The sequence below is a fragment of the Ahaetulla prasina genome, chromosome 5 (genome assembly GCF_028640845.1).
Source record: "Ahaetulla prasina isolate Xishuangbanna chromosome 5, ASM2864084v1, whole genome shotgun sequence".
Lineage (NCBI taxonomy): Eukaryota > Metazoa > Chordata > Lepidosauria > Squamata > Colubridae > Ahaetulla > Ahaetulla prasina.
The window spans coordinates 70,597,443-70,619,305 of record NC_080543.1 but is presented as its reverse complement, the minus strand read 5'-3'; the positions used below and the strand labels follow the sequence as shown (position 1 = coordinate 70,619,305).

At 41.0% G+C, this 21,863-nt stretch overlaps 1 protein-coding gene across 6 annotated transcripts in view; it reads right to left on the bottom strand.

The window, feature by feature from the left end:
* Nucleotides 1–18,688, bottom strand: part of TAB3 (TGF-beta activated kinase 1 (MAP3K7) binding protein 3) — a 56,477-nt gene extending 37,789 nt beyond the window's left edge. For 4 of the 6 annotated variants that reach the window (XR_009155418.1, XR_009155419.1, XM_058185921.1 and 1 more), the window contains exon 1: nt 18,407–18,687. The gene's annotated coding sequence lies outside the window, so the exon portion shown is untranslated. Of the gene's footprint in view, nt 1–18,406 lie in introns of all 6 variants that reach the window. The other 2 variants (XM_058185923.1, XM_058185924.1) reach the window with 2 other exon arrangements.
* Between the last annotated feature and the right edge of the window lie 3,175 nt (nt 18,689–21,863).

The following is a 21,863-nucleotide window of genomic DNA, read 5'->3' as shown; positions in this document are numbered from 1 at the left end:
TGGATTGAATTTGATCGGAAAAGGAGGCTAGGAGATCATGGAGGTTGAATGAGAATTTGTTTAAATATGAACAAAATGTAAATGAATGTAAAAACAAATGAAAGAATTTTTATTATGAATATGAAAAAGAGACATCTATAGAGATGATTTGGGACTCAGTAAGGCTTATATGAGAGGAAATCTTATACAAATGAATATTAAATACAAAAATAAATTGCAGAAAAGAAAAGGAACTGGAAGAGGAAATTAAAAGAAAGAACAATTATTGATAAATAGCCCAGGAAATAGTAAAATAAAAGAATCAATAAATATATTGAGAGGTCAGTTTAATATGTTGATGGCAGATCAAGTAGCAATTAATTTACAATATGTAAAACATAATACGTTTAATAATGCCAATAAGCCAGGAAGATGGCTTGCCTATTTAATAAGGAAAAAACAGAAATCACGAGCGATTGATAAAATAGAATATAGGGGTAAGGAAGTTTATCAAAAGAACTTGATTAAAAAGCATTTTAGAGTATTATAGTAAGTTATATTCTAGGGATATGGTTGATGATACAGAGATAGAAAGATATTTACAACAACAAAATATTTGTGAGCTTACAGAAAATCAAAGAGAAGAATTGAATCAATTAATTACTTCAGAGGAAATTTTCTTAGCAATCAAACAACTTAAAATCGGTAAAGCACCAGGAACAGATGGTTTAACAGCTGTTTATTATAAAAATTTACAAAATGAGATGGTTGAACCACTTAAAGAGTTATTTAATAAAATTCAAATGGGAGGAGATGTTCCCCCTTCATGGAGGACAGCCTTTATTTCGTTAATACCGAAGGAAGATCGAGATGGTATTAAAGCAGAGAATTATAGGCCTATATCACTTTTAAATACTGATTACAAGATATTTACCAAGATATTGGCTAATAGATTAATGCCAGTGATGAATCAAATAATTCATAATGATCAGTCAGGATTTATTAAGGGTAGGCAGATGAGATATAATGTGAGGCAAATCGTAAATTTACTTGAATATTTGGAACGAAACAACCAAGTATCAGCGGCATTCCTTTTTGGATGCTGAAAAGCTTTTGATAGATTGGATTGGCAGTTTTGTTTAAAGTAATAGAAAAATGCAATTTGGGGATTATTTTATTCGTGCAATTAAAGCAATATATCAGAAGCAAACAGCACAAATAATAGTAAATGGTGGGTTAACAGAAACTTTTAAAATTGAGAAAGGGACGAGACAGGGATGTCCCTTGTCCCCATTACTTTTATTTTAACTTTAGAAATTCTTCTGAATAACATCGTGGTTCCGATCGAATAAAGGGAATTAGAGTTAAACATCAAGATTATAGATTAAGAGCTTTTGCAGATGACCTGGTTGTTACTGTATCTCAACCAATATACTCAGTAACTGGTTTAAAAGATATAATTGGTCAGTATGGTAAAGTATCTGGATTTAAGGTGAATCAGCAAAAGACAAAGATGATAACTAAAAATATGAATATACAACAAAAGAAGAGTTAGAAAGAACTTCAGGTTTTGAAATCGTTAAAAGGTTAAATATTTAGGAATATATATTACAGCTTCAAATGTTAAATTATACAAAAATAATTATGAGGTATTGTGGCAGAAGGTATGGAAAGAAATGGAGAGTTGGAAGAAGTTACAACTATCTTTGCTGGGAAGAATAGCGGCTATAAAATGAATGTTTTGCCCAGGTTTTTGTTTTGTTTCAAATGATACCGGTGTTTAAGAATGATATTAAATTACAGGAATGGCAAAGGGATTAGTAAATTTGTATGGATGGGCAAAAACCAAGAATAAAATTAAAAGTAATGCAGGATATAAGGAAAGGGGGTCTTAAAATGCCTAATTTAAAATTGTATTATGAAGCTGTTGAATTATCATTAATTTCTGATTGGATTGGATTAATTTAACTGAGGAAAGAGTTCTGAATATAGAAGGTTATGGTTTGTTATATGGCTGGCATGCCTATTTATTATATGATAAGAAAGTTGATAAAATATTTAAAAATAATATAATTAGAAATGCATTATTGAGGGTTTGGAGGAAATATCAATACAAATTAGATGGAAAGATTCCAATATGGGCAAACCGAGACACATGATAGAAAATATAAATATATATCAAAAGATGGAGGTAGTTACTTATAAAGAACTTCTTTGTATGGAAAAGGGGAGTTACAATTAAAATCTAGAGAAAAGATGGGGAAGAAGGAAAAATTATACATGGTTCCAATATGGACAACTACAAGCTAGATGGAAATTAGATCAAAAATAGGTGTTAAGCAAATTGAGGATAATTTGTTAAAACAAATGAGAGATCAAGGTCAACAGCATATTAAGAGGTTGTATAATGTATTAGTAGAAATAGATTCAGAGACTGATTTGGTTAAGGATTGTATGATTAAGTGGGCACAAAATTTTCAGCAACCAATAATGTTGGAAACTTGGGAAAGAATTTGGGTGAGGAATGTTAAATTTACACAAGCGCAAAATATGAGAGAAAATTTTATAAGATGTTTTATAGATGGCATTTAGACCCCAAAAATTGTCATGTATGTATCCTAATGTACAGGCTAAATGCTGGAGATGTGATTGTGAAGATGCTACTTATTATCATATATGGTGGACTTGCAAAAAGTTAAAGCATTTTGGATTAAAGTATGGTGGATCATGCAGAATATTTTGAAAAGAAGATTAAGTTTACCCGCAGTTCTTTTACTAGGAATAATTATGGATTGTACAGCTATAGAGACTAAATTGATTCTGAACTTAATAACAGCAAGACTTTTGATTGCTCAATATTGGAAGAAAGAAGAATTACCTACAATTGAAGAATGGACTCTTAAAGTATCAAATCTGGCAGAAATGGCAAAATTTCTGCTTACTTGAAAGACTATACACAAGAAAAATATATTTTAGAATGGAAAATGTGGATTGATTATATTCAAAATAAGTATCAGATAAAAAATATCAAATAGCATATGAGTTAATTTAGGAAATAATTTGTATTAGATATATTTTTGAAGGAGAGGGGAATTGAGAGTGTGAATAAGCGTGGAGAGACTAGAGATTATAATTTAGGAATTATTTTAGATTATGATTGTTAGTTTTGATACCCTGCATTTTGTTCTGGGAAGTCGGGGTGGGGGTGGGGGTAAAGGGAAGGGAATTGGGGGTTGAGGTTAGTGATGGAGTGATGGTTAATGTACAGGATTATTGAAGATGTATAAATATAATTAATGTAGGGTCGGGTCTGACCAGTTGCCATTTTAGAACGGTGGGGGGGGGAAAAAGAGAGAGTAGGAGGTAGGAAAGAGGAGAAGAGGAAGGAAGAGGGGTAGAAGAGGGAGAAGAGTGTAGGGTGGAGGGAGGAGAGGAGGTAGATAAGAGAAGGAGAGGAAGGTTTGGAAAGTAAAAGAAGGTAGAAGAGGGAAGAAGGTTAAAAAGGGGAGTGGTGACTGGGCAGGCCCGACTAATTGTATATAACTGTACATTGGATGAATTATTTGATAAGATTGTAAAAATAAAACTTTTTTATAAAAAAAAAAATGATAATTAAAAATGTGAATATACATCAAAAGGAAGAATTAGAAAGAATAACTGGATATGAAGTAGTAAAAAAGATTAAATATCTAGGAATATACATTTGAAATTTGAAATTGTATTATGAAGCAGTCGCCTTATCTTTAATTTCTGATTGGATTAATTTAACAGAGGAAAGGGTTTTGAATATAGAAGGTTATGGTTTGTTATATGGTTGGCATGCATATGTATTATATGATAAGAAAATTGATAAGACATTTAAGAATAATATGGTTGGAAGTGTTTTGTTGAGGGTTTGGAAGAAATACCAATATAAGTTAGATGGTAAGATACCAATATGGGCAATCCCCAGACATATGATAGAGAATATAAATGTATTTCAAAAAGTAGAGCTTATTACTTATAAAGAGCTTTTGATAATGGAGAAGGGGGAATTACAATTAAAATCTAGGGGAAAATTGAAGGAAGAAGGGAGGAATTATACATGGTTTCAGTATGGACAATTGCAAACTAGATGGAAAATAGATCAGAAAATTGGTATTAGGCAAAGTGATGATAATTTGGTAAAACAAATAAAAGACCAAGGTCAACAGCATATAAAGAGATGGGACGTTGGTCTTATCGTGATACGTCCTTTCTCATAGGGGCGATGGGAGGTGCCATTTGGGTTATTCCAGTCTCTAGCTCTATGGTCTTCTGAGTTGAAAGAAAACTTGCTGAGGCTCTGCCTCCCTGGTGACGTTCCCCAGCATTTGACAACGAAGCCGAAGCGATCCAGCTGAAATTAGAAAAACAGGAAACACCCCCACATCCCCATATCCCCACGGGAGTCGGACCTGACCGAAACAGGGTGGGACTGGCGCCTCCCATCGCCCCTATGAGAAAGGACGTATCACGGTAAGACCAACGTCCCTTCTCCATAGTGTGGCGATGGGAGGCGCCATTTGGGGATATACCAAAGACTGATGAGCATTACGGGCGGGAACTGGTCTGGGCCGACGACCCTGACTCTTCGTGGACCTTCTGCAAGACCCTCCGCCCAAAGGCAGCCTCAGCCGAGGCATACGCATCCAGTCTATAGTGACGTATGAAGGGAGATGGAGAAATCCATGTAGCTGCCCTACAAATCTCCTCAACCGAAGCCTGGGTAGCCCACGCTGCCGTCGTAGCTGCACTGCGAGTAGAATGGGCCGTTATCCCCTGAGGCACCGGAAGAGCTTGAAGTTCGTAAGCACGTGCTATACATGCCCTAAGCCAACGCCCCACTGTGGACGATGTCACCCTGTGGCCAAGAGTTGACGGTTGATAGGAAATAAACAGGGATTCAGTCTTCCGAAAAGAAGAGGTCCGTGAGATGTAAATACGGAGGGCCCGCCTAACATCCAACATATGCCAGGTCTGTTCCAAGGCATGGCGAGGCCTTGGACAGAAGTCTGGCAGGACCAACTCCTGTGCTCGGTGAAACGGGGAGTTGACTTTTGGTAGAAAGGCAGGGTCCAGCCGTAGGACCACCCTGTTGGAGTGAAAGATACACAGATCCTTCCTCACCGATAAAGCCGCCAACTCTGATATCCGTCGGGCAGACGTGATGGCCACAAGGAAAACAACCTTACATGATAGAAGTCGGAAACTGGCTTCCTTCAATGGTTCAAACGGGGCCTTGGTCAATGCCTGCAAAACCTTGGCAAGGTCCCAAGTTGGATAACGGTGCAGCGTAGGAGGGCGAAGATTAGAAGCCCCACGCAGAAAGGTACGCACCCTTGGATGATGAGCGAGGGACCCCCAGTTCCCCAATGGCAAAACGGAACCCAGTGCAGCCACCTGCCTCCTCAAGGTATTAGGAGAAAGCCCCCGCTCAAGGCCATCCTGTAAAAACTCTATCACCTCCGCCACCGAGGCGGACATAGGATCCCAATTTCTCGGACTACACCATTCTGCAAAGGTGGACCATGTGGCGTTGTAAATGCGCGTGGTCGAAGGCCGCCTGGCCGCCTGCATCGTAGGGATGGCCCTAGAAGAAAACCCCTCTCGCTTCAAGAGCCTCCGCTCAATCGCCAAACGGTCAACTGGAGCCGCTGGGGCTCGGGATGAAGCACCGGTCCTTGACTGAGGGAGACAATGTCCGGGGGAATCCTCCAGGGCTTGGCCACTGACAGGCCAACCAGGTCGGCGAACCACGGCCTCCTGGGCCAATGGGGAGCTACCAATAGTATCTCCGCCTTCTCCAACAGCACCTTCCTGATGACAGCCGGGATCAATGGAAGAGGAGGGAAAGCATACAAGAGGCCCCTGGGCCATGGGGTCCTCAGAGCGTCCACTCCCTCTGCTCCCAGGACTGGGAATCGTGACAGGAACCGGGGAAGGTGAGTGTTCGTTGGGGATGCGAAAAGATCGATTACCGGTTGGCTGAACTGGTCGACGAGAGCTGCGAAAAGGCTGGGATGGAGTCTCCACTCTGATGGATCCACTGAGGCCCGACTCAGCCAGTCTGTGAGAAGAAGAACATGTCTCCCCCTCACCAGTGGCAGAAAAGCCTGAAGAGACAGACGCGCAGCCCGCAGCTCCAGCCAGTTGATCTGTTGATCGAGCTCCAGCCGAGTCCAACGTCCCTGGGCCACCTGGGACCCGCATTGTCCTCCCCAGCCGAAGAGGCTGGCGTCCGATGTCACCGTTACTCTGCAAGGCTCCCTGAAAAAACATCCCCTCCTGATGGCTTCCGACTCCCACCAGGAGAGAGAGAGCGGCACTCGTGGGGGCACCCTGACCCGAGCTTTCGAGGAACTGGTGCCCGCCCTCTGAAAGGGAAGCAAGAACCATTGGAATGGTCGAGCATGGAACCTTGCCCAAGGAACTATGTTCAAGCAGGAGATCATTTTCCCTAACAGTTGTGACAATCGGGCCACTGGTACCGTCTGGTTCTGCCGAATCAGCTGAATTAAAGTCTGTATGCTCTCCTGCCGCTCCTGGGATAGGAACACCTGACCCACCCGAGTGTCTATCAGGGCCCCCAGGTGCACTAACCTCGTAGAAGGTATGACCTGACATTTTTTCAAATTCACGGAGAATCCATGATCCCTCAGAGCACCTAAGGTTGTCGCTAAGTCTTGTTCTGCTAGCTGCAGGGACGATGCCTGGATGAGAAGGTCGTCCAGGTAACACTGGATCCTGATAGGGATGGACCTGAGGTATGCCGCCAGGACAGATAAAATCTTGGTAAACATCCGGGGGGCCGAGGCCAATCCGAACGGAAGGGCCCTGTATTGGAAATGCCGGCCGGCATAACAAAACCTCAGGTACTGCCGATGGTCTGGACTGATAGGTACATGGAGGTACGCTTCTGTGAGATCTATGGAAGCTAGGAAGTCTCCCTCCCTGATCCCCGCTAAGATAGAATGCCGGGAGTGCATTTTGAACCTCCTGTACCTGATGTAATAGTTCAGTCCCTTCAAATTGAGAATTGGTCTCCACCCCCTCGAGGCCTTTGGAACGATGAACAATATTGAATAAAACCCCCGCCCCTGTTGCTCCAACGGAACCGGCTGAATGGCCCGAATATCCAGCAAATGCTGAATAGCCGACTCCATGAGTCCCCGTTTGACTGGGTCTCGAGAAATTGGGCAACGGAGGAAAAGCCTCGGAGGAGGGAAGAGAAATTCGAGGGAGAGCCCTGCTCGCACTGTCTCCCTGACCCAGGTATCTGTTGTTAGGTCGTCCCAACGGTCCGCAAACAGACCCAGCCTGCCCCCAATAGGAGCCTGGAGCCAGTCGTCACTTGGAACGACGAGCTCCTCTCCCCCTGTTGCCCCTGAAGGGCTGGCTTGATGGCAGTTGTCTACCTCTGGCAAAGGAAGATCTCTCGGTCTGGTAACCTGACTGTGACTGAAAGGGCCGTTGTTGTCGGGGAAAGCTAGGCCCAGCCCCCCCCTGACGGAAGGAGGGCCGCCTATAGTAGGGTGACTGACGGAAATCGCCCCGTCTACTCTGAGATGGAAGCACCTTCCTTTTGTCTCTGGTTTCAATTAATAAAGGATCCAGAGACTGGCCAAATAAATGTTCCCCTTCAAATGGGGCAGAAGCCAGTTTCCATTTATGCTTAGCATCCATGCGCCAGTGTCGTAGCCAAAGCAGACGTCTAGCCGTGACAGATGCCGCCATGGCCCTGGCCGAAAATTTGGCAGAGGCCAAAGTCGCGTCCGCGGTGTACTCTGCAGCAGCTAAAATCTTGGAGAGATCCTGATGAGCACGTATATCATCCGGCGCTAAGTGAGACTGAAGTTGTCGCAACCATCGAACTGACACTCTAGTAAGGAAGGAAGCCGCTGTAGAGGCTCTAATAGCCCAGGAATCTGCCAGGTGAGCCCTGCGCAGGGCCGTCTCCTCTCTCTTTTCCTCTGCCCTCAAGGCGTCCTCGGCATCAGGTGGCAAAACAGAAGAAGAGGTCAGAGCAGCCACTGGAGCATCCACCTTGGGAATGTCCAGTAACTTCAGTAAGGCTGCCTCCACTCCAAAAAGTTGATTCTCCAACCCAGTGGGCCTGGAAGCTGTAGCCGGTGAAGTCCACTGCCTTTGTATTAAGTCCAAAAACATCTTAGGGATAGGAATGGTATCTGCTTCCACCGTCTGCTCAGTGAACAGGAAATCATCCTGTTCCCCGCTATCTAAAGTGGACCCAGCAGCAGCAGGTGCCTGATCCATACGTGCTGTACCCTAGCCTTTGCTAACAAAGGTTTTAGCAAGGCAGGATTGAATAGACCCTTGAAGGGAGGTTTGGGTCGGGCGTCTTGCTCTGGTACAGAAAAATCCTCTTCACCTTGCCACTCCCCATCGTAATAACTAATTTCAGAGGGAGCAGGAGACACAGGTTCCTGGTACTCCATCACTGGAGACAAAAGTCTCCGAGAGGCCTCTCTCTGCCCCAAAGAATACAAGTGGGCAGTTGGTTGAGACTGCTGGCGCCTTTCCTCTGCAATGCCTCGCTTAATGGCCTGCTCAAGCCACCTCTTCATAAACTGTGGCATGTCTTGTTCTCCCACTTCCCCTTGGTGGAGTCCCGCAGTGGTGGGAGTCCACGTTGCCTCAGGGGCCCTAAGTGGTGCCCCAGAAGGCCCAGGCCGAGGGAGAGGGTCAGTGAGGGTTAGGTGACCAGGGCCTGGTAGCTGCAGGTTGAAATGGTATGTTCAGATCCTGCTGAGGAGGCAAATCTGGGGTTGAAGAAACCATCTGATGATCAGAAATGGCAGAGTCTGAGGGGGCCTGAGGTAAAAGCTCTGCTGAAGCCTTGGCAAACTCTCTATCTATGGCTTTCTGTCGTGCCCAGTCAGTCTTTTCTTCAGCCTTGGATGTGCCAGCACGGACATTGGTCCTGGTACAAATCTTAGCAGTTGCAGCAAGGCTGGCTGTTCTAGGCTTGGCTGGTGCTCTGCCCCCTCTATCTGGCTGGGGTGACCAAGAACCCTCTGCAGAAAATGCAGCCTGCCTATCAGGGTCTCCCATGGTAAGTTAGTTATTAGGCCAGAAGTCTCTGTAATCTACAAAGGCAGGATAAACTATTTGCCAAATGACCAGCTCCCAAGTCCAGTTTCTCTTTCTATTTGCAAACAGACAGGATAGAAAGGAAAAAAATACAAGCCTGATTTCCACGATGCTGGGATTAAACTGGAATCTTGCAGATCACTTGTAGATATGAGGCTCTTTCTGCAAAGATAGCCCGCAGGCACAAAAAACAAAGGACTGGGAGATTAGCAGGTCTCCCATCCCCCAATGCAGATAGCCCTGCCAGCCCTGTGGCCACAAAACAATGCCGGGGAAACAAAGCCGCCCGGACAGAATGCTGCATTTGTAAAGCGCGGGAGAAAATGAGGTGCTCAATTAACTCCTTCCTTCCCAGGGCTGCCTAGGCTAAGAAAGGCTAGGACAGCCCAACAGCTTTGTTCCTTTCTGAACAAAAATCCAGGAGACCGTCATGGCTCTGCCTAGGCTGCAAGAGGCTGGCGTGGCCGAGAAACTTGAAACAGCCCCCAGCTGCGAGCAACAAACCTGCTCCACAGTTGATTGGCGCCGAAAAACTCCTGAGTAAAATGCAGCCGCACCAGGCTCTTAGAGGCTAGCGCGGCTCCAGCAGCTTTTAACAGGATGCTCCAAGGTAATGGGAGCCAGCTGCAACCTTTGGGGTGAAGGCAAACCCCTGCAGCACTCCCCAGAGTTACCAGCCCAGTACTTGAGGGGAAAAGGGAGGGTGGGAGGCATCGGAAAGGACAACCCCCCAGCTCCAATCCATATCAATGGAGAGCCCTCCCTAGCTGCAAGCAACAATCATAGATCCAAGAAAATTAAGATAAAAGAAACAATCTTTACCTGAAAGGAACGGAAAGAGAACCAAAATCCAAAAAAAAAAAAAGGAAAAAGGATAACCAGGGAATAATATAATTCAACTCTAAAGCTCTGGAGATAAAAATCTATCGACCATAGCTGAGGCTGAGTTGATTAAAGCTGGGGAACGTCACCAGGGAGGCGGAGCCTCAGCAAGTTTTCTTTCAACTCAGAAGACCATAGAGCTAGAGACTGGAATAACCCAAATGGCGCCTCCCATCGCCACACTATGGAGAATATATAATGTATTGGTAGAAACTGATTCAGAAACAGAGTTGGTTAAAGATTGTATGGTAAGATGGGCACAAAATTTCCAACAACCAATAATGGGAAAAAATTTGGGTGAGGAATGTTAAATTTACACAAGCACAAAATCTAAGAGAAAATTTTTATAAAATGTTTTATAGGTGGCATTTAGATCCGAAAAAATTGTCATGTATGTATCCAAATGTGAAAGCAAAATGTTGGAGATGTGATTGTGAGGATGCTACTTATTATCATATACGGTGGACCTGTAAAAAAGTTAAAGATTTTTGGATTAAATTATGGTGGATCATGCAGAACATCTTGAAAAAGAAGATTAAGTTTACTCCACAGTTTTTTTATTAGGAATAATTTCAGACTGTACAGTTATAGAGACTAAATTGATTTTGAACCTAATAATTGCTGTGAGATTATTGATTGCACAATATTGGAAGAAAGAAGACTTACCTACAATTGGAGAATGGACTAGTAAAGTATCTAATTTAGCAGAAATGGCAAAAATTTCTGCCTACTTTAAAGACTATACACAAGAAAAATACATTTTGGAATGGAGAAAGTGGATTGATTACATTCAAAATAAGTATCAGATTAAAAAATACCATTTCGCTTTTGAGTGAAGTTAGGATTTGTTTTGTATTAGTAAGTTTAAGAAAGAAGGGAATTGATAGTGGGAAGGTGTGAAAGGACTGAGGATTATGTCTTATGTTATATTTTAGATTATGGTTGTTAGATATAATACCCTGTATTTTGTTCTGGGAAGTCTTGGGAGGGAGGGGAAGGGGAAGATTATAAATTGATTGATTGCCAATGTACACAAATAATTGAAGAATTAATTAAGTTGGGATAGTGCAAAGTAGGGCCTGCTCAGCAACCACTCCAGAAGGGAAAGGGTAGGGAGAGAGGAGAAGAGAGAAGGAAGAAAATAGGTAGGTAGGTAGTAGGGGGAGAAGAAGGAGGGGAAGTGAGAGGGTTAGAAAGGATGGAAGTGAGAAGTGGGAAGGAGGAGAGGAAGTAGGAAAGCGAGGTGGAGGAAGGTGGAGAAAGTAAAAGAAGGTAGAGAAGGGTAAAAAGGTTTAAGGAAGGGAGTGGAGACTGGGCAGGCCCGACTGAGCATAATTTATGGGGAGGAATAAATGTTGGATAATTGAATGTATTGTACACTGGTTAAATTGTTGGAAATATTATGGAAAAATAAAAAAAATTGGGAAAAAAAAGAAAATGGGTGCACGGAGTCCAAAAACAGGACATGCAGAGACCAAAATTGGGCCGCATGGAGGCGGAGATAGGCAGCGGCAGCGGCAATGGGCGGTGGCGATCCCCGCAGCTTGGAACAGCTGATAGGCGGTATTCCGGGAGGCAGATCCAACCGCCAATCAGCTACTCGTGCTAAATCAGGCTGTGCTGAAGCTGACCAGGCTGTTTGTCGTAAGGAGGTAAATTGCTGGGAGGCAGAAGCTGAAGGGTAGGGGGCGGTGGGTGGGCAGGGCTTCAACAACATTTGCTGTATAAGACCCACAGACATTTCCACCCACTTTTGGGGGGGAGTGTGTCTTATACACTGAAAAATCGGTATATGTGTACACATATAGCTCTCTAAAACCAACATTCTCTGAATACAAAATGAAATATGTTAATTGGTCTTCATTGTAAGCCCTTAAAAAGAGAAGAATGTATTGCTTTCCTATGAATTACATTACAAATCAGAAGGCTTATAAAGGGCTTATCACTGACCAGTTAACTTTCCTTGTTTGCCAGTAATTCTTTGCTAAAAAAGAAAAAATCAACAAAAGATACATACAAAAAAGTGAATTAAAAGATTACTTAGTTTAAGGAAGGCTATATTTTAATGAAGTATCAGGCAGATCATTTTATAATGTTTAATTATTTCTACAAATAATTTTCTGTTCTGTAAATTAATTATCAATAATGAATAGCTGCAAATTGCAAATGACTGGCTTAATGTTGTTAAGTAATTATCTTTAGTAAGTATGTAAAAGAAAAGAATAGAATGTTATCAATCTGAAAATGTTCCTAAACTGGAAATATTTATATGTAAAATTTTTATATAGCGCCTTCATTTACATGAAAGTTTCCACACTTTTTTCCTCAAAAAAAAGTCAACATTATTCTTTAATTAGCACTATCAATCTATATATTTCTAGAGGATACTATACTTCCACTACAATTTTTACATTGGGTACTGCCTCGTAAATCCATACATATACAGATACTGCTGTATTTTTTCATCTGAATTTCAATTTGACTGTGGAAGAGATTAAATATTAAAAGAAACAAAAAACTTAAAGATAACTTCGTTTGCTAACAAAAAACTAAGTCAGGAAATGATAAATTTGGTGGACTAATAATGGATACTTTGTAGCTGAAGCATTTGTGAACAGGAAAGAATCATCTGCTGGAGGAGAAAGTATCAGAGCATTTAGACCAGCCTGCGAAAAAAGCATTGTTTGGACATCTGCTGTGAACTTGCACAGGAAGGAGGGGAAGCAGAACTGATAATACTTATTGGAATATTTTAAAGACCTCCTGGGTGGACTCTTCCAGAAATAAAGAAGAAAAGAAATATATGGACTTGAATTTTGGTTATAAACAGATTTAAAAAGTGTTTCTCCTTGTATTGGAAATATGGAAAATTGGGAGGAATTGTGGGAGATGCTTTTGATGATCCAAGAGTCTGTGAGACATATGGCTGGAAAAGAAATCAGTGAGGAGAATACAGATGATTATACTGGGATTGATAGTGGAAAAGTAAAAATGGAGAGAAGGAAAGAAATTTAAAATAAGAGAGTGGGAAAAATGAAAAAGAAAAGATTGAGAAGGACAATTAAAAAACTGAAAAAGATAGTGAGAAAAATAGATGATTACACTGGGTTTAACAGTGAAAGACGAAAGAGAAGAGGAAGAAATAGAGAAATAGAGGGGACATCAAAAGAGTGACAGTTAGAGAAAAGTGGGAAAGAAGGAAAAAGAAGGGGAGAAAGAAAATGAAAGAAGGGAAGAAAGGGAAGAAAATATTAAGAGAAGGGATATGGAGAGACTGAAAGAAAATGGTTAGAGGTAGGAGAAAAATGGATAAAAGAAAAGAAATTAAAGTAGTGATAGATTTGCTTCCTTATCTTTCTTTTCTTTTTGTGTATGTGTGGGGGTTAATGTACGGAATGAGGGAAAACTAAAGTTGATGATTAAAAAAGAAATGTTAAATTTTTAAAAAAGAATGGAAAATCCAGTAGAGGAAATTTGGAATGGCACGGTTTATAAATGAAGATAATTGAATTTTAAGATGTGAAATGGGATAAAATTGAAATGTTAGTAAATAATGTATATTGTTGAATATATAAGATATATGAAGAAAATATAAATTGAATTTTGAATAGAAATGTTAAGATAATAACAGGTAGAAAGTTATATTAATTGATTATATGATATAAATGGAATAAGATGAAGATAATGTTAAAGTTTAAAATATAGGAGAGGAGGTTGGAAAATATGTGTAATAAATAAGAGAATTGGGGATGTCTGGACATTAAAGAAATTGAAAATAGATACAGCAAGAGATAGAGATAAGGAGAGAGGTGGAAGGGAGAAAGAGTGAGAGAGAAAGAAGAAAGGGAAGAGGAGGGGAGGTAAGGTGAGGGAGATAAGTGTAGGAGAGTTAGATAGGGAGGAAGTAGGATGGAGGACGAGAAGAGAAAGGGAAGTAGGGAAGGAATAGGAGAGGAGGGGAGAAGAAAGGAGGAATGAAGAAAGGAGGGAATGAAAGGTGTGTAAGAAAAGGTCGCTGTGAAAAAGAAATGGAGAAACGACAACCCCGAAAATATACAAAGAATAAAAATTGAAATAATAAAAAAAAGAAAAAGAATGAAAGGGAATGAATATGAATAAAAATGGAAATATTAGAAAACAAAGGGCAAAAAAAGATGTAATTTAATAAAACAAGCAAAGAAGTATTAGGAAAGGAATAAAAAGTTGGGGGGGGAATTTGTAATTAAGAAAAATATATTTGAATAGTTTGAACGGTATAAAATAAGGTCACTACTTTGTTTATGAATTGTGTTTGTGTGGAGGGGGGAAAATTAAAAATCAATAAAAACTTGTATTAAAAAAAATACAGATACTGCCATTTATGTGATATTTCCAGTACAATCACCACTACAGAATGAACCATTAGAATATGTTTATAAAGCTAAAATAAAGTTATGTCCTATACCTAACTTGCTTTGCAAGTGCGTTGGTGTGGTTGTATGTGTGTGTCTTTGTGTAAAACACATAAAAGAATAAATTTGTTTAATCTACAGCAGATTAAACCATGGGCCGGATGCGTCACATGCTGGCCATGCCCACTCCCATTTTAGCATAGGAGAAAACAGTTGTGATACAACATGTGACATGCCATCACAAGTTTAGAATAGAATTCTTTATTGGCCAAAGTGTGATTGGACACACAAGGAATTTGTCTTGGTGCACACGCTCTCCGAGTACATAAAAGAAAACATACATTTGTCAAGAATCATATGGTACAACACTTAATGATACTCATAGGGAAACAGCCAATATAAATCTTAAGGATACCAGCAACAAGGTTATAGTCATACTATAACCTGTAAACTGTAGGACACTCTGATCATTGCATGATTCAGCTTGTACCTGCTTACAGGCAAAGACTTAAAACCACAAAACCAACAATTAAATCAGTGAAGATCTGGACTGAGGCGGCAAAATTAAAACTGCAGGCCTGCTTTGACTGCACTGATTGGAACATTTTTGAAGATACCTCTGCAGACCTGGATGAACGCACAGATACTTTAACATCATGTCAGCTTCTGTGAAGACCTATGTGTACTGACAAAGAACTTGTGAATATACAGTAACAACAAACCTTGGTTCACACCTAAACTTAAGCAGCTATGTCATTCCAAAGAGGAAGCCTACAGGAAAGGTGATAAAATACTGTACAATCAGACCAGAAATGTACTAACAAGGGAGATCAGAGCAGCAAAAAGAAGCTACTCTGAAAAGCTAAAGAATCAGTTTTCAGCAAATGAACCAGCAAACATGTGGAAAACTCTTAAAAATATCACCGGCTATGGCAAACCTCCCTCCCAGGCTGAAGGAAATCAGCAACTGGCAGATGACCTAACGTGTTTTACTGCAGGTTTGAAAGGAAACTACAGCCACCTATCTCCATAACCCCCATCTCAGACACACCAACAACAGCCAAGCCTCCTACAACTGACCCCATCCCATTGGGTTCACAACCTCTAGTGATCACAGAAAAGGAAGTGCAGGACCTATTTCACAGACAAAAGCCAGGAAAAGCTCCAGGCCCAGACAAGATAACTCCTTCTTGCTTAAAAGTCTGTGCTGACCAATTGGCTCCCATCTTCACCCATATCTTCAATAAATCACTAGAGATGTGCTATGGTCCTTCTTGCTTCAAATGCTCTACCATCATCCCAGTGCCGAAGAAGCCCACTATCAAGGAATTGAATGACTAAAGACCAGTTGCTTTAACATCTGTAGTCATGAAAGCCTTTGAAAGGCTGGTGCTTTCCTACTTGAAAATCATCACAGATCCGCTGTTAGACCCTTTGCAATTTGCATACCAAGCAAATAGATCAACAGATGATGCTGTTAATATGGCTCTGCACTACATCTTACAACATCTTGAATCTCCAAAGACCTATGTAAGGGTCCTCTTTGTAGATTTTAGTTCAGCATTCAATACCATCATTCCAGACACTCTTCTAACTAAGCTAAACCAGCTACAAGTACCTGAACAGACTTGTAAGTGGATCACAAGCTTCCTAACAACAGGAAGCAGCAGGCAAAGCTAAGCGGGATCACTTCAGATACCTGTACAATTAGCACAGGGGCCCCCCAAGGCTGTGTGCTCTCCCCACTTCTCTTCTCTCTGTATACCAATGACTGCATCTCCAACGACCCATCTGTTAAACTACTGAAGTTCACAGATGACACAACAGTGATTGGTCTCATTCGAGACAATGACGAATCCGCATATAGATGTGGGGTTGAACGACTAGCCTTGTGGTGTGACCGTAACACTCTGGAATGGAACACACTCAAAACTATAGAAATGGTGGTAGACTTTAGGAGAAACCCTTCCATATTTCCACCTCTCACAATACTTGACAACACAGTATCAACAGTAGAGACCTTCAAATTTCTAGGTTCTATCATATCGCAAGATCTAAAATGGACAATTAACATCAAAAACATCATCAAAAAAGGACAACAAAGACTGTTCTTTCTGCGCCAACTCAGAAAGCTCAAACTGCCCAAGGAGCTACTGATCCAGTTCTACAGAGGAATTATTGAGTCTGTCATTTGCACCTCTATAACTGTCTGGTTTGGTTCTGCAACCCAACAAGAAAGACACAGACTTCAGAGGATAATTAGAACTGCAGAAAAAATAATTGCTACCAACCTGCCTTCCATTGAGGACCTGTGTACTGCACGAATCAAGAAGAGGGCCGTGAAAATATTTACAGATCCCTCACATCCTGGACATAAACTGTTTCAACTCCTACCATCAAAACGACACTATAGAGCATTGCACACCAGAACAACTAGACACAAGAACAGTTTTTTCCCAAAGGCCATCACTCTGCTAAACAAATAATTCCCGGAACACTGTTAAACTATTTACTAAATCTACACTACTATTAATCTTCTCATCGTTTTTCATCACCAATCTCTTTCTACTTATGACTATATGACTGTAACTTTTTATTGCTATCATTAACGGTTAAATTGCAACCTATGACCATCATTTGTGTTGTAAATGTTGTACCTTTGATGGGTTTTTTTTTCTTTTTCTTTTATGTACACTGAGAGCATATGCACCAAAACAAATTCCTTGTGTGTCCAATCACACTTGGCCAATAAATTCTATTCTATTCTATTCTATTCTAGATCCCTATGCTGCACACCCCTATGAACAAAAGCGTACATGCAAGAAAAGGCAGCTGTAGCACAAAAGTAACTACCTTGCATTAAATTCTTGCATGGAGAGGATATTAAAGGTAGCAGGAGACTTGGAAGCAAACAGAATAAACGAAATGAAATGATCAACTTCATATATTAGTTTTATAATGATTCCAATGCTGGTATTTCTAGAGAGGCACTGGGTGTATAAGAAGGATCAGCTTTAACCAAGCCAGATGATTGGTAGAGAATTACTTCTTGAGGCCTATAATTAAGAGTCATATGATTTAACCTGCTTGCCACCACCCCCTCACTTTAGATGATTTTCTTGGATTGGATCTTTTGGAATCTAGTTCTCAACCCATTACAGTATTTCAGTTGGGTAGATAGGCAAAACTTCTTTCCATATCTGTACTCATTTCTAAACTTCGGGTCTGTTTTGGGGTTTGTGATTGGGTTGCTTAGAATAGGTCACACCTATTCATGCATTTGTATAATAGAGATGTGATAATGCCACCACTAAAGCCTTGAAACTGTTGTATAACTGTTGTAAGTATTTGCAAGCTTAATTGTTGCTGCTTCCTTTGGAATGTGCTCTCAGCAAAGTCACTGCAGTATGATGCTGCTGCTTTGATTTGGCAGATCCAATCCAAGAAAATCATCTAAAGTGAGGGGGTGGTGGCAAGCAGGTTAAATCATATGACTCTTAATTATAGGCCTCAAGAAGTAATTCTCTACCAATCATCTGGCTTGGTTAAAGCTGATCCTTCTTATACACCCAGTGCCTCTCTAGAAATACCAGCATTGGAATCATTATAATACTAATATATGAAGTTGATCATTTCATTTCGTTTATTCTGTTTGCTTCCAAGCCTCCTGCTACCTTTAATATCCTCTCCATGCAAGAATTTAATGCAAGGTAGTTACTTTTGTGCTACAGCTGCCTTTTCTTGCATGTACGCTTTTGTGCATAGGGGTGTGCAACTTCCTTCTTCATAATATAACCCCGCCCTCAGTCTTACAACAACAACCCCACACCAAGCTCACAGCTTTGACCTCTCCTGGACACTTCCCACTTAACAGGCGCCAAGCCAGCAAGCCAACACCACCACCACCCGCTTCTTCCTTCGCCTGTCAGGCTTTACTAACAATCCGCTCGTTATTTGCGCGCGCGCGCCTCACAGGCAGACAGACCCACGCCGAGTTCTCCCCGGGCCTTTCGCTCTCTCACCGTTCGCGGGGGGGACGCTTCCAGCACAAACATCTCACGATTCCCACCCAGTCGGCCCCCTTCCGCGGGGGCAGCTGAGGCGGCCAGGCCCCCCGGCTTCGTGGGGGCGGGACAGGCCCCCCTTTCTCGTCTGCGTGCGGCGAGGGGGCGTCTCCGGGTGGTAACGGCGGGGGCGGAGGGAAGGGGTGGGCCAGAGTGCCGGGCACGGTCGGCAAGCGATTCTGGGATCCAGCCTGGCCCCGCCCGGTCCGGTCCGCGCGAGGCAAAGGAATTCAGCCTCAGCCGCCTGGCTAAGGCCCAGGAGGAGGAACCTAGACGATTGTTTCCGCCTCCTTTTCAGGGACTTAAAATAAAATCCCCAAGAACTCCCAACAGCCGTCATTTCTAATACCGTGGCCAGCGGTTGCCGATGTGTGGGGAAGGAATGGAACTCAGCGGTGTTAGACGAAGGGTTACGTTCAGGCTTTGTCCCTGCTTGGAGCGAATGTTGATCGAGAAAAGAAGCCAGTCTTCTGCCGAAATTCTGCTTTCTTTCTCGCAAAAGTCCCTTGTGTATGTGTTTTAAATAATTGTAAATGCAATTTGGATAGATAGGCGAGTTAGTCTGCAGTACCAAATAGAAACATGTTTTGCAGGTTAAAAGAATACAACATAATTCTTTAGAATTTCTAGACATTTCTCTTGACTATCCAGCATTCTAAGTGACAAGAAAAAAAATTATTTAAGAGTATTGCTCATACTTTTAAAAGTATAAGATCCTCACTGCGAAGCAGAAATGTATCTTTGTATAGGTTCTTGTGCATTTAAAAACTTCACGGCAAACAGCAATCCAATCAGCACAATCTTCTTTTTCACACAGCTGTAGGAAGTCACTCCATCTCCCAAAGTACGAACTCTGCGGGGGAAGAAAGCAAAGCAAGCTTTCCTTTTTAATGTTGATGTAGTTTAAACTGCTTTGCTCTAATATTTATGTTTCTTTGTGTACTCGGAGTTCGTGAGAAGCGCTGTAACAGGCATTCTTAAAACAAATCTAAGAAGAAGCTCGAAAGTCAATGCCAAGGTAGACTCTTGTATTTCTCACTTTCAATACGGCACAAGCGCACTGAAAAAGTATCGCGAGAATGAAATTATAGGCGGGAGTGACTACAGTTCAAAATAGTTCAGTGACTAGTGTAATCGAGGGTGGATGGCGGTGTTCCTAATCCTATTTTTAGTCTTTATCTTTTTCCGAAACTTTCAGTATGGAAGAAAAAGAAACGTAGCATCTGGGGGAATCGTAGTCGCAGTATCGAATATATAAGAGATCCTTCAGCCTAGCAACTTTAAGATGTGTGGATTTCAATTCTCGGGAATTCTGGAACTTGAAGTCCACACGTTTTAAAGTTGCCAAGCTTGAAAAGCGCTTCTGTCAAGGTGTGGGATATCCAGACACTGGTCTACGGTATTGATCGAACAAGAACAGTCAGGAAAGGGGAGAAGTTGATATATTATTTGAAAGGCTACCACATCAGGGCAAAAATATAATAGCCACCTGGAATATTGCAGTCTGGATTATTATTAAATTGGTTGTAAATTAATATTTTGGCTTATGCAGTTTATGATGTTTTGTATTGCATTTGATAAGAGGGTTTCTTCTACTTAGTGTTCCGAATTATATCTGTAATAATGCTTTCTTTTGAAGACATGTCTGGTATAAGACAAACTCTTGTACCAAGACATTTATGAGCCATTTGGGTCTAATGAAATTTAATTGATCTGGGTTTGTTGGATTTATTTTTAACATTTTTTCTACATAGAATTAAATATGCATTTATCCAATTGAAGAAAATGTTGCTTACTGGAAGATCCTTTTATATTATAGCTTTTTGTATTAGCAAATTCATCTTTTATTTTTAGATAAAATGTGCAAAATTTGACAAGCAAGAGTATCAATATCTTCTTTGGTTAATCTTGTCAATAATCAGAAACCTAATAAATGAATAAAGTAATTATCTAAAATATTTTAAATATCCTTATGCAAAATATATGAAAAATCTGTTAATTTAAGGAATATATTTTCTTTACTGACTTGTATTAATCTATTTACTGATTAAATCTTTATTAATTTGTATCCTACATATTCATTTTTCTATTACTTTCACAGTTCAATTCCTGTATCATACTTGATAAGTTAATTTTGCTGCAAAGATTTAATTAGGCTGATGTCTGTAATTTATAACTGTCATATAATGAGATTAAATTCCTGTATTTCCTCCAAATGATGTCACTTTATCACAACAGCTATGCACCTATATTTCAAATTGCCAATCTAAGGGTACTTTTAATCATATATGTTCTATGATGTACTGCATCACCTATGAAATATTTTTAGAGAAAATGAAAAGAGATGGTTCTTTAAAATATGGATACTGATTTAAATAAGAGGTAATTGCATTTTCTGTTACTCTTTTTCCCCCAGAACAATCAGTTTCATAAAATATAGAAAATTTATGAACCACTCATAAAACCCACTGTTCAAAGTTAATAAATTCTGCACATTGTGTTTTAATACAAAATTCTTTTCTTAAATCAAAATCTCCAATTGTGCCAATTACCTTATTCAGAAATATTTTGCACATATGAAACCAATAAATGTTCTGCAACTGTGGAAGTTGAAAATACTCTCCCCAAATCTAGGATTAGCAAAAATCTTGATTAATGAAATTCCTGTTCCTGTTAGTTTAAGCATATGCAGCTTTAACTATTATGATGTTCAGGAAATTACTAAAAGCTGATCTCCCAGGGTTCTCATGAAGCATCCTTTAGTTAGGTTTGGTTTATATCAGGTTGTATTATTCTTCCAGTCAGTCATGATTTTCTTTTTATATGTGATTTTTTTAAATCTGAAACTACTCACACTTTTGAGTAGAGTGGCCTCAAAACTAGATAAATCAATAAATAAACATTTTATTACAAATTTTGGTAAATTCATTAAGGACCAAGGATAAGAAAATGGTGTTTTCTTCAACCAATTTAACATTGTTTGTTAAAGTAATCCAATCCAAAATGAGAGTGGGGAAGACCAGGCAGCCACCGGTGCATGAGGAGGGGATCATGGCAGGCCCCATCTGCCTGATCCGAAGGGGCGATGGCCAAGTGGAGTGGGAAAGGCAGGCAAGTTGGAGTTCCCCTTGATTCTGCCTGGGGTTGCTGTGATTCGAGGGAACAAATGGAAAGCCCAGAGGACTGCGACTGGGAAGAGTCAGGGGAATGGAAATTCTTGACAGCATGCCGTAGCCCATCTGTAGAGCAACTGTGTGAAAGATTTGTTGGAATGGAGATGTGGGGAGCAGCATCAATGAATTTGTCAGTCCCGGGAGCGGGACTTGGGACAGGCCAACCATCAGCAGCCCCCTCTCCTCCACCCCAAAGAGCGAGACGAGAGTATTGTCCAAGGAGCTGGGGCTCCCCCAGCAGG